Raw genomic sequence first — 9,983 nt, 5'->3', positions numbered from 1 at the left:
TTTACCATATTGCGTGCACCAAGAAGAGGGCATGCAATTGCAGGAAAGGAACTCCTCAACAGGTAACTCAAAACTGAAATTGAACGACGACCATTGCAAGCATGTGTAAGAACTTAGTCAACCCACTGACACAGCTTGAGTGTGAATGTCATCTTAAAATAACAACAATTGTGTTTCTGCCTGGTTTCAGGCCAGGGACCTTTCACGTGTGAGGCGATCTTGATAACCGCTACACCACAGAAATCAGCGACTTTGACGAGCTACTTCAGAGCGTAGCTTCCCAGCAACAAGAATACCACGGTCGTGGAAGTTTACTCCTCAGGGGTTTTGGGATGAAAGGATCTTTATCGAACTTTGTAGTACTAAAACCAAAAGTGTTGCCTTTCTAATTGTTAGAGCTGAGACAACCCCTTTTACAAGGCAATCCACCCAGACTGACTGTGCACATGATAATGGATAGCAAAAGGGTTTCTGCCTGATTTCGAACGAGGGACATTTATGCATGTTAGGCCAAGGTGATATCCACTACACTACAGAATTTAGCCACGTAGGGTATTACTTTCAGAGGGTAGCATCTAACCACAAAGCGACACATTATCGTGCAAGGTCGACTCTAAGGGGCTTTCCAAAATCCTAGTGCACAATAGGTACTTTCTCAGCTTAATGGGGACCATGCTCATATGTGGAGGCTGATCGGTCCAATGCTAAGCCAGTGTAGCGTGGAGAGGGGATTGAAGCTGTGGTAATTGACATCCTAGGGCTGCTGCTTCAGTGCAGCTGTTTTTCATGGGAGAAACAAAGGCTGTTTAGAAATTGGTTCTTAACAATCTTCTGTAGTCTCGCAAAACCCTTTTTGATTTCTTTGACCAATTTGCACATGCTGTTTGCCATATCGCGTCCAACAAGAAGAGGGCGCGCAATTGTAGTCAACAGATACTCAAAACTGAAATTGAATAACGACCATTGCAACTTTAGCCAGTAATTGTCCGCTCTGTTAAAGACACAGCCTTTTTTCGGCGACTAATCTGGAGTGACTGCAAAAGATCTAACAGGCAAAAGCAGGCTTTCATATTCAGGCCCGTAGGTAACGTTCCTTTTCAAATGCAGATTGCCGGAGAACGTAGGGGCGTAATTTGACAAGTGATGCTTTTTTGTCCAACCTTGAGCGATTAAAAGTAATGGCATCAGAACGGCGTAATTACACCAGGGGCATGGCCGGGGGCAGTGCTGTTCCAGTCCTCATTAGTATAGTGGACAGTATCTCCGCCTGTTGTAATGGACATCCTAGGGCTGCTGCTGCAAGTGCAGCTATTTTTCATGGGAGAAAGTCTCTATTTCAATTAATAGTATGTGGTGGCTTTGTCCAAGCTGAGGCTGTTTAGAAATTGGTTCTTAACTTTCTTCTGTAATCTCGCATAACCCTTTTCGATTTCTTTGACCAATTTGCACTTGCTACTTGCCCTTTTCGATTTCTTTGACCAATTTGCACATGCTGTTTGCCATATCGCGTGCACCAAGAAGAGGGCATGCAATTGCAGGAAAGGAACTCCTCAACAGGTACTCAAAACTGAAATTGAACGACGACAATTGCAACTTTAGCCAGTAATGGTCCGCTCAGTCAAAGGCACACAGCCTTTGTACAGCGACTACTCCGGCGAGACTGCAAACGAGCAGTGCTTTTCCAGTCCTCGTTAGTATAGTGGACAGTATCTCCGCCTGTCACGTGGAAGACCGGGGTTCGATTCCCTGACGGGAAGAGTCTTTTTGCCTTTGTCCCGGACAGTTGAAATTTCCCGCAATACGTCTTTGGCTTGGTTGAGGAGGCTTGCATTTGCAAATGATGGCCAGAAGAAGTCATCGGTTGTTGTGCCGAAATAGCTCAGCTATATATAGCTAACTTTGTAGTACTAAAACCAAAAGTGTTGCCTTTCTAATTGTTAGAGCTGAGACAACCCCTTTTACAAGGCAATCCACCCAGACTGACTGTGCACATGATAATGGATAGCAAAAGGGTTTCTGCCTGATTTCGAACGAGGGACCTTTATGCATGTTAGGCCAAGGTGATATCCACTACACTACAGAATTTAGCCACGTAGGGCATTACTTTCAGAGGGTAGCATCTAACCACAAAGCGACACATTATCGTGCAAGGTCGACTCTAAGGGGCTTTCCAAAATCCTAGTGCACAATAGGTACTTTCTCAGCTTAATGGGGACCATGCTCATATGTGGAGGCTGATCGGTCCAATGCTAAGCCAGTGTAGCGTGGAGAGGGGATTGAAGCTGTGGTAATTGACATCCTAGGGCTGCTTCTTCAGTGCAGCTGTTTTTCATGGGAGAAACAAAGGCTGTTTAGAAATTGGTTCTTAACAATCTTCTGTAGTCTCGCAAAACCCTTTTTGATTTCTTTGACCAATTTGCACATGCTGTTTGCCATATCGCGTCCAACAAGAAGAGGGCGCGCAATTGTAGTCAACAGATACTCAAAACTGAAATGGAATAACGACCATTGCAACTTTAGCCAGTAATCGTCCGCTCTGTCAAAGACACAGCCTTTTTTCGGCGACTACTCTGGAGTGACTGCAAAAGATCTAACAGGCAAAAGCAGGTTTTCACATTCAGGCCCGTAGGTAACGTTCCTTTTCAAATGCAGATTGACGGAGAACGTAGGAGCGTAATTTGACAATTGATTCATTTTTGTCCAACCTTGAGCGAGTAAAAGTAATGGCATCAGAACGGCGTAACTACAACAGGGGCATGGCCGGGGGCAGTGCTGTTCCAGTCCTCGTTAGTATAGTGGACAGTATCTCCGCCTTTTGTAATTGACATCCTAGGGCTGCTGCTGCAAGTGCAGCTATTTTTCATGGGAGAAAGTCTCTATTTCGATTAATAGTATGTGGTGGCTTTGTCCAAACCGAGGCTGTTTAGAAATTGGTTCTTAACTTTCTTCTGTAGTCTCGCATAACCCTTTTCGATTTCTTTGACCAATTTGCACTTGCTGCTTGCCCTTTTCGATTTCTTTGCCCAATTTGCACATGCTGTTTGCCATATCGCGTGCACCAAGAAGAGGGCATGCAATTGCAGGAAAGGAACTCCTCAACAGGTACTCAAAACTGAAATTGAACGACGACCATTGCAACTTTAGCCAGTAATGGTCCGCTCAGTCAAAGGCACACAGCCTTTGTCCAGCGACTACTCTGGCGTGACTGCAAACGAGCAGTGCTTTTCCAGTCCTCGTTAGTATAGTGGACAGTATCTCCGCCTGTCACGCGGAAGACCGGGGTTCGATTCCCCGACGGGAAGAGTCTTTTTGCCTTTGTCCCGGACAGTTGAAATTTCCCGCAATACGTCTTTGGCTTGGTTGAGGAGGCTTGCATTTGCAAATGATGGCCAGAAGAAGTCATCGGTTGTTGTGCCGAAATAGCTCAGTTGGGAGAGCGTTAGACTGAAGATCTGAAGGTCCCTGGTTCGATCCCGTGTTTCGGCATTACACCACCTCTGTCCGGCTTACGATGCCAAGAGGCCCCTAAACTTTTGTTTTTGTACTTAAGACGGTTCGGAAGGTAGTCTCTATGTGTGCCATTCTGTGATTTCAGGTTGTTTTACGGAGCAAGCATGTGTAAGAACTTAGTCAACCCACTGACACAGCTTGAGTGTGAATGTCATCTTAAAATAACAACAATTGTGTTTCTGCCTGATTTCAGGCTAGGGACCTTTCACGTGTGAGGCGAACTTGATAACCGCTACACCACAGATACCGGCGACTTTGACGGGCTACTTCAGAGCGTAGGCAAAAGCAGGCTTTCACTATCAGGCCCGTAGGTAACGTTCCTTTTCAATTGCAGATTGCCGGAGAACGTAGGGGCGTAATTTGACAAGTGATGCATTTTTATCCAACCTTGTGCGAGTAAAACTAATGGCATCAGAACGGCGTAACTACACCAGGGGCATGGCCGGGGCCAGTGCTGTTCCAGTCCTCGTTAGTATAGTGGACAGGATCTCCGCCTGTTGTAATTGACATCCTAGGGCTGCTTCTGCAAGTGCAGCTATTTTTCATTGGAGAAAGTTTCTATTTCGATTAATAGTATGTGGTGCCTTTGTCCAAACTGAGGCTGTTTACAAATTGGTTCTTAACTTTCTTCTGTAGTCTCGCATAACCCTTTTCAATTTCTTTGACCAATTTGCACATGCTGTTTGCCATATCGCGTGCACCAAGAAGAGGGCATGCAATTGCAGGAAAGGAACTCCTCAACAGGTAACTCAAAACTGAAATTGAACGACGACCATTGCAAGCATGTGTAAGAACTTAGTCAACCCACTGACACAGCTTGAGTGTTAATGTCATCTTTAAATAACAACAATTGTGTTTCTGCCTGGTTTCAGGCCAGGGACCTTTCACGTGTGAGGCGAACTTGATAACCGCTACACCACAGAAATCGGCGACTTTGACGAGCTACTTCAGAGCGTAGCTTCCCAGCAAGAAGAATACTACGGTCGTGGAAGTTTACTCCTCAGGGGTTTTGGGATGAAAGGATCTTTATCGAACTTTGTAGTACTAAAACCAAAAGTGTTGCCTTTCTAATTGTTAGAGCTGAGACAACCCCTTTTACAAGGCAATCCACCCAGACTGACTGTGCACATGATAATGGATAGCAAAAGGGTTTCTGCCTGATTTCGAACGAGGGACCTTTATGCATGTTAGGCCAAGGTGATATCCACTACACTACAGAATTTAGCCACGTAGGGCATTACTTTCAGAGGGTAGCATCTAACCACAAAGCGACACATTATCGTGCAAGGTCGACTCTAAGGGGCTTTCCAAAATCCTAGTGCACAATAGGTACTTTGTCAGTTTAATGGGGACCATGCTCATATGTGGAGGCTGATCGGTCCAATGCTAAGCCAGTGTAGCGTGGAGAGGGGATTGAAGCTGTGGTAATTGACATCCTAGGGCTGCTGCTTCAGTGCAGCTGTTTTTCATGGGAGAAACAAAGGCTGTTTAGAAATTGGTTCTTAACAATCTTCTGTAGTCTCGCAAAACCCTTTTTGATTTCTTTCACCAATTTGCACATGCTGTTTGCCATATCGCGTCCAACAAGAAGAGGGCGCGCAATTGTAGTCAACAGATACTCAAAACTGAAATTGAATAACGACCATTGCAACTTTAGCCAGTAATTGTCCGCTCTGTTAAAGACAGCCTTTTTTCGGCGACTAATCTGGAGTGACTGCAAATGATCTAACAGGCAAAAGCAGGCTTTCATATTCAGGCCCGTAGGTAACGATCCTTTTCAAATGCAGATTGCCGGAGAACGTAGGGGCGTAATTTGACAAGTGATGCTTTTTTGTCCAACCTTGAGCGAGTAAAAGTAATGGCATCAGAACGGCGTAATTACACCAGGGGCATGGCCGGGGGCAGTGCTGTTCCAGTCCTCATTAGTATAGTGGACAGTATCTCCGCCTGTTGTAATGGACATCCTAGAGCTGCTGCTGCAAGTGCAGCTATTTTTCATGGGAGAAAGTCTCTATTTCAATTAATAGTATGTTGTGGCTTTGTCCAAGCTGAGGCTGTTTAGAAATTGGTTCTTAACTTTCTTCTGTAATCTCGCATAACCCTTTTCGATTTCTTTGACCAATTTGCACTTGCTGCTTGCCCTTTTCGATTTCTTTGACCAATTTGCACATGCTGTTTGCCATATTGCGTGCACCAAGAATAGGGCATCCAATTGCAGGAAAGGAACTACTCAACAGGTACTCAAAACTGAAATTGAATAACGACCATTGCAACTTTAGCCAGTAATCGTCCGCTCTGTCAAAGACACAGCCTTTTTTCGGCGACTACTCTGGAGTGAATGCAAAAGATCTAACAGGCAAAAGCAGGCTTTCACATTCAGGCCCGTAGGTAACGTTCCTTTTCAAATGCAGATTGCCGGAGAACGTAGGGGCGTAATTTGACAAGTGATGCTTTTTTGTCCAACCTTGAGCGAGTAAAAGTAATGGCATCAGAACGGCGTAACTACACCAGGGGCATGGTCGGGGGCAGTGCTGTTCCAGTCCTCGCTAGTATAGTGGACAGTATCTCCGCCTGTTGTAATTGACATCCTAGGGCTGCTGCTGCAAGTGCAGCTATTTTTCATGGGAGAAAGTCTCTATTTCGATTAATAGTATGTGGTGGCTTTGTCCAAACTGAGGCTGTTTAGAAATTGGTTCTTAACTTTCTTCTGTAGTCTCGCATAACCCTTTTCGATTTCTTTGACCAATTTGCACTTGCTGCTTGCCCTTTTCGATTTCTTTGACCAATTTGCACATGCTGTTTGCCATATCGCGTGCACCAAGAAGAGGGCATGCAATTGCAGGAAAGGAACTCCTCAACAGGTACTCAAAACTGAAATTGAATGACGACCATTGCAACTTTAGCCAGTAATGGTCCGCTCAGTCAAAGGCACACAGCCTTTGTCCAGCGACTACTCTGGCGAGACTGCAAACGAGCAGTGCTTTTCCAGTCCTCGTTAGTATAGTGGACAGTATCTCCGCCTGTCACGTGGAAGACCGGGGTTCGATTCCCCGACGGGGAGAGTCTTTTTGCCTTTGTCCCGGACAGTTGAAATTTCCCGCAATACGTCTTTGGCTTGGTTGAGGAGGCTTGCATTTGCAAATGATGGCCAGAAGAAGTCATCGGTTGTTGTGCCTTAATAGCTCAGTTGGGAGAGCGTTAGACTGAAGATTTAAAGGTCCCTGGTTCGATCCCGGGTTTTGGCATTACACCACCTCTGTCTTGCGTACGATGCCAAGACTCCCCTAACCTTTTGTTTTTGTACTTAAGACGGTTTGGAAGGTAGTCTCAATGTGTGCCATTCTGTGATTTCAGGTTGTTTTACGGAGCAAGCACGTGTAAGAACTTAGTCAACCCACTGACACAGCTTGAGTGTAAATGTCATCTTAAAATAACAACAATTGTGTTTCTGCCTGATTTCAGGCCAGGGACCTTTCACGTGTGAGGCGAACTTGATAACCGCTACACCACAGATACCGGCGACTTTGACGAGCTACTTCAGAGCGTAGGCAAAAGCAGGCTTTCACATTCAGGCCCGTAAGTAACGTTCCTTTTCAAATGCAGATTGCCGGAGAACGTAGGGGCGTAATTTGACAAGTGATGCATTTTTGTCCAACCTTGAGCGATTAAAAGTAATGGCATCAGAACAGCGTAACTACACCAGGGGCATGTCCGGGGCCAGTGCTGTTCCAGTCCTCGTTACTATAGTGGACAGGATCTCCGCCTGTTGTAATTGACATCCTAGGGCTGCTGCTGCAAGTGCAGCTATTTTTCATTGGAGAAAGTCTCTATTTCGATTAATAGTATGTGGTGGCTTTGTCCAAACTGAGGCTGTTTAGAAATTGGTTCTTAACTTTCTTCTGTAGTCTCGCATAACCCTTTTCGATTTCTTTGACCAATTTGCACATGCTGTTTGCCATATCGCGTGCACCAAGAAGAGGGCATGCAATTGCAGGAAAGGAACTCCTCAACAGGTAACTCAAAACTGAAATTGAACGACGACGACCATTAGTCAACCCACTGACACAGCTTGAATGTTAATGTCATCTTTAAATAACAACAATTGTGTTTCTGCCTGGTTTCAGGCCAGGGACCTTTCACGTGTGAGGCGAACTTGATAACCGCTACACCACAGAAATCGGCGACTTTGACGAGCTACTTCAGAGCGTAGCTTCCCAGCAAGAAGAATACCACGGTCGTGGAAGTTTACTCCTCAGGGGTTTTGGGATGAAAGGATCTTTATCGAACTTTGTAGTACTAAAACCAAAAGTGTTGCCTTTCTAATTGTTAGAGCTGAGACAACCCCTTTTACAAGGCAATCCACCCAGACTGACTGTGCACATGATAATGGATAGCAAAAGGGTTTCTGCCTGATTTCGAACGAGGGACCTTTATGCATGTTAGGCCAATGTGATATCCACTACACTACAGAATTTAGCCACGTAGGGCATTACTTTCAGAGGGTAGCATCTAACCACAAAGCGACACATTATCGTGCAAGGTCGACTCTAAGGGGCTTTCCAAAATCCTAGTGCACAATAGGTACTTTCTCAGCTTAATGGGGACCATGCTCATATGTGGAGGCTGATCGGTCCAATGCTAAGCCAGTGTAGCGTGGAGAGGGGATTGAAGCTGTGGTAATTGACATCCTAGGGCTGCTTCTTCAGTGCAGCTGTTTTTCATGGGAGAAACAAAGGCTGTTTAGAAATTGGTTCTTAACAATCTTCTGTAGTCTCGCAAAACCCTTTTTGATTTCTTTGACCAATTTGCACATGCTGTTTGCCATATCGCGTCCAACAAGAAGAGGGCGCGCAATTGTAGTCAACAGATACTCAAAACTGAAATTGAATAATGACCATTGCAACTTTAGCCAGTAATCGTCCGCTCTGTCAAAGACACAGCCTTTTTTCGGCGACTACTCTGGAGTGACTGCAAAAGATCTAACAGGCAAAAGCAGGTTTTCACATTCAGGCCCGTAGGTAACGTTCCTTTTCAAATGCAGATTGACGGAGAACGTAGGAGCGTAATTTGACAATTGATTCATTTTTGTCCAACCTTGAGCGAGTAAAAGTAATGGCATCAGAACGGCGTAACTACACCAGGGGCATGGCCGGGGGCAGTGCTGTTCCAGTCCTCGTTAGTATAGTGGACAGTATCTCCGCCTGTTGTAATTGACATCCTAGGGCTGCTGCTGCAAGTGCAGCTATTTTTCATGGGAGAAAGTCTCTATTTCGATTAATAGTATGTGGTGGCTTTGTCCAAAGTGAGGCTGTTTAGAAATTGGTTCTTAACTTTCTTCTGTAGTCTCGCATAACCCTTTTCGATTTCTTTGACCAATTTGCACTTGCTGCTTGCCCTTTTCGATTTCTTTGACCAATTTGCACATGCTGTTTGCCATATCGCGTGCACCAAGAAGAGGGCATGCAATTGCAGGAAAGGAACTCCTCAACAGGTACTCAAAACTGAAATTGAACGACGACAATTGCAACTTTAGCCAGTAATGGTCCGCTCAGTCAAAGGCACACAGCCTTTGTCCAGCGACTACTCTCGCGAGACTGCAAACGCGCAGTGCTTTTCCAGTCCTCGTTAGTATAGTGGACAGTATCTCCGCCTGTCACGTGGAAGACCGGGGTTCGATTCCCCGACGGGGAGAGTCTTTTTGCCTTTGTCCCGGACAGTTGAAATTTCCCGCAATACGTCTTTTGCTTGGTTGAGGAGGCTTGCATTTGCAAATGATGGCCAGAAGAAGTCATCGGTTGTTGTGCCGAAATAGCTCAGTTGGGAGAGCGTTAGACTGAAGATCTGAAGGTCCCTGGTTCGATCCCGGGTTTCGGCATTACACCACCTCTGTCTTGCGTACGATGCCAAGAGGCCCCTAAACTTTTGTTTTTGTACTTAAGACGGTTCGGAAGGTAGTCTCTATGTGTGCCATTCTGTGATTTCAGGTTGTTTTACGGAGCAAGCATGTGTAAGAACTTAGTCAACCCACTGACACAGCTTGAGTGTGAATGTCATCTTAAAATAACAACAATTGTGTTTCTGCCTGATTTCAGGCTAGGGACCTTTCACGTGTGAGGCGAACTTGATAACCGCTACACCACAGATACCGGCGACTTTGACGGGCTACTTCAGAGCGTAGGCAAAAGCAGGCTTTCACATTCAGGCCCGTAGGTAACGTTCCTTTTCAATTGCAGATTGCCGGAGAACGTAGGGGCGTAATTTGACAAGTGATGCATTTTTATCCAACCTTGTGCGAGTAAAACTAATGGCATCAGAACGGCGTAACTACACCAGGGGCATGGCCGGGGCCAGTGCTGTTCCAGTCCTCGTTAGTATAGTGGACAGGATCTCCGCCTGTTGTAATTGACATCCTAGGGCTGCTGCTGCAAGTGCAGCTATTTTTCATTGGAGAAAGTCTCTATTTCGATTAATAG

The 9,983-nt window shown here is 45.5% G+C and overlaps 1 non-coding gene across 1 annotated transcript; it reads left to right on the top strand.

Moving 5' to 3' along the window:
- The first annotated feature begins 9,312 nt into the window (after positions 1-9,312).
- On the top strand, positions 9,313-9,385 carry trnaf-gaa (transfer RNA phenylalanine (anticodon GAA)). Its single transcript has one exon. It is a non-coding gene; the product is annotated as a tRNA-Phe (tRNA).
- Positions 9,386-9,983: the final 598 nt, after the last annotated feature.

This window comes from Channa argus, unplaced genomic scaffold, assembly GCF_033026475.1.
Source record: "Channa argus isolate prfri unplaced genomic scaffold, Channa argus male v1.0 Contig224, whole genome shotgun sequence".
Taxonomy (NCBI): Eukaryota; Metazoa; Chordata; class Actinopteri; order Anabantiformes; family Channidae; genus Channa; species Channa argus.
The sequence above is the reverse complement of the archived record's forward strand: the minus strand, read 5'-3'. Positions and strand labels throughout refer to the sequence as shown.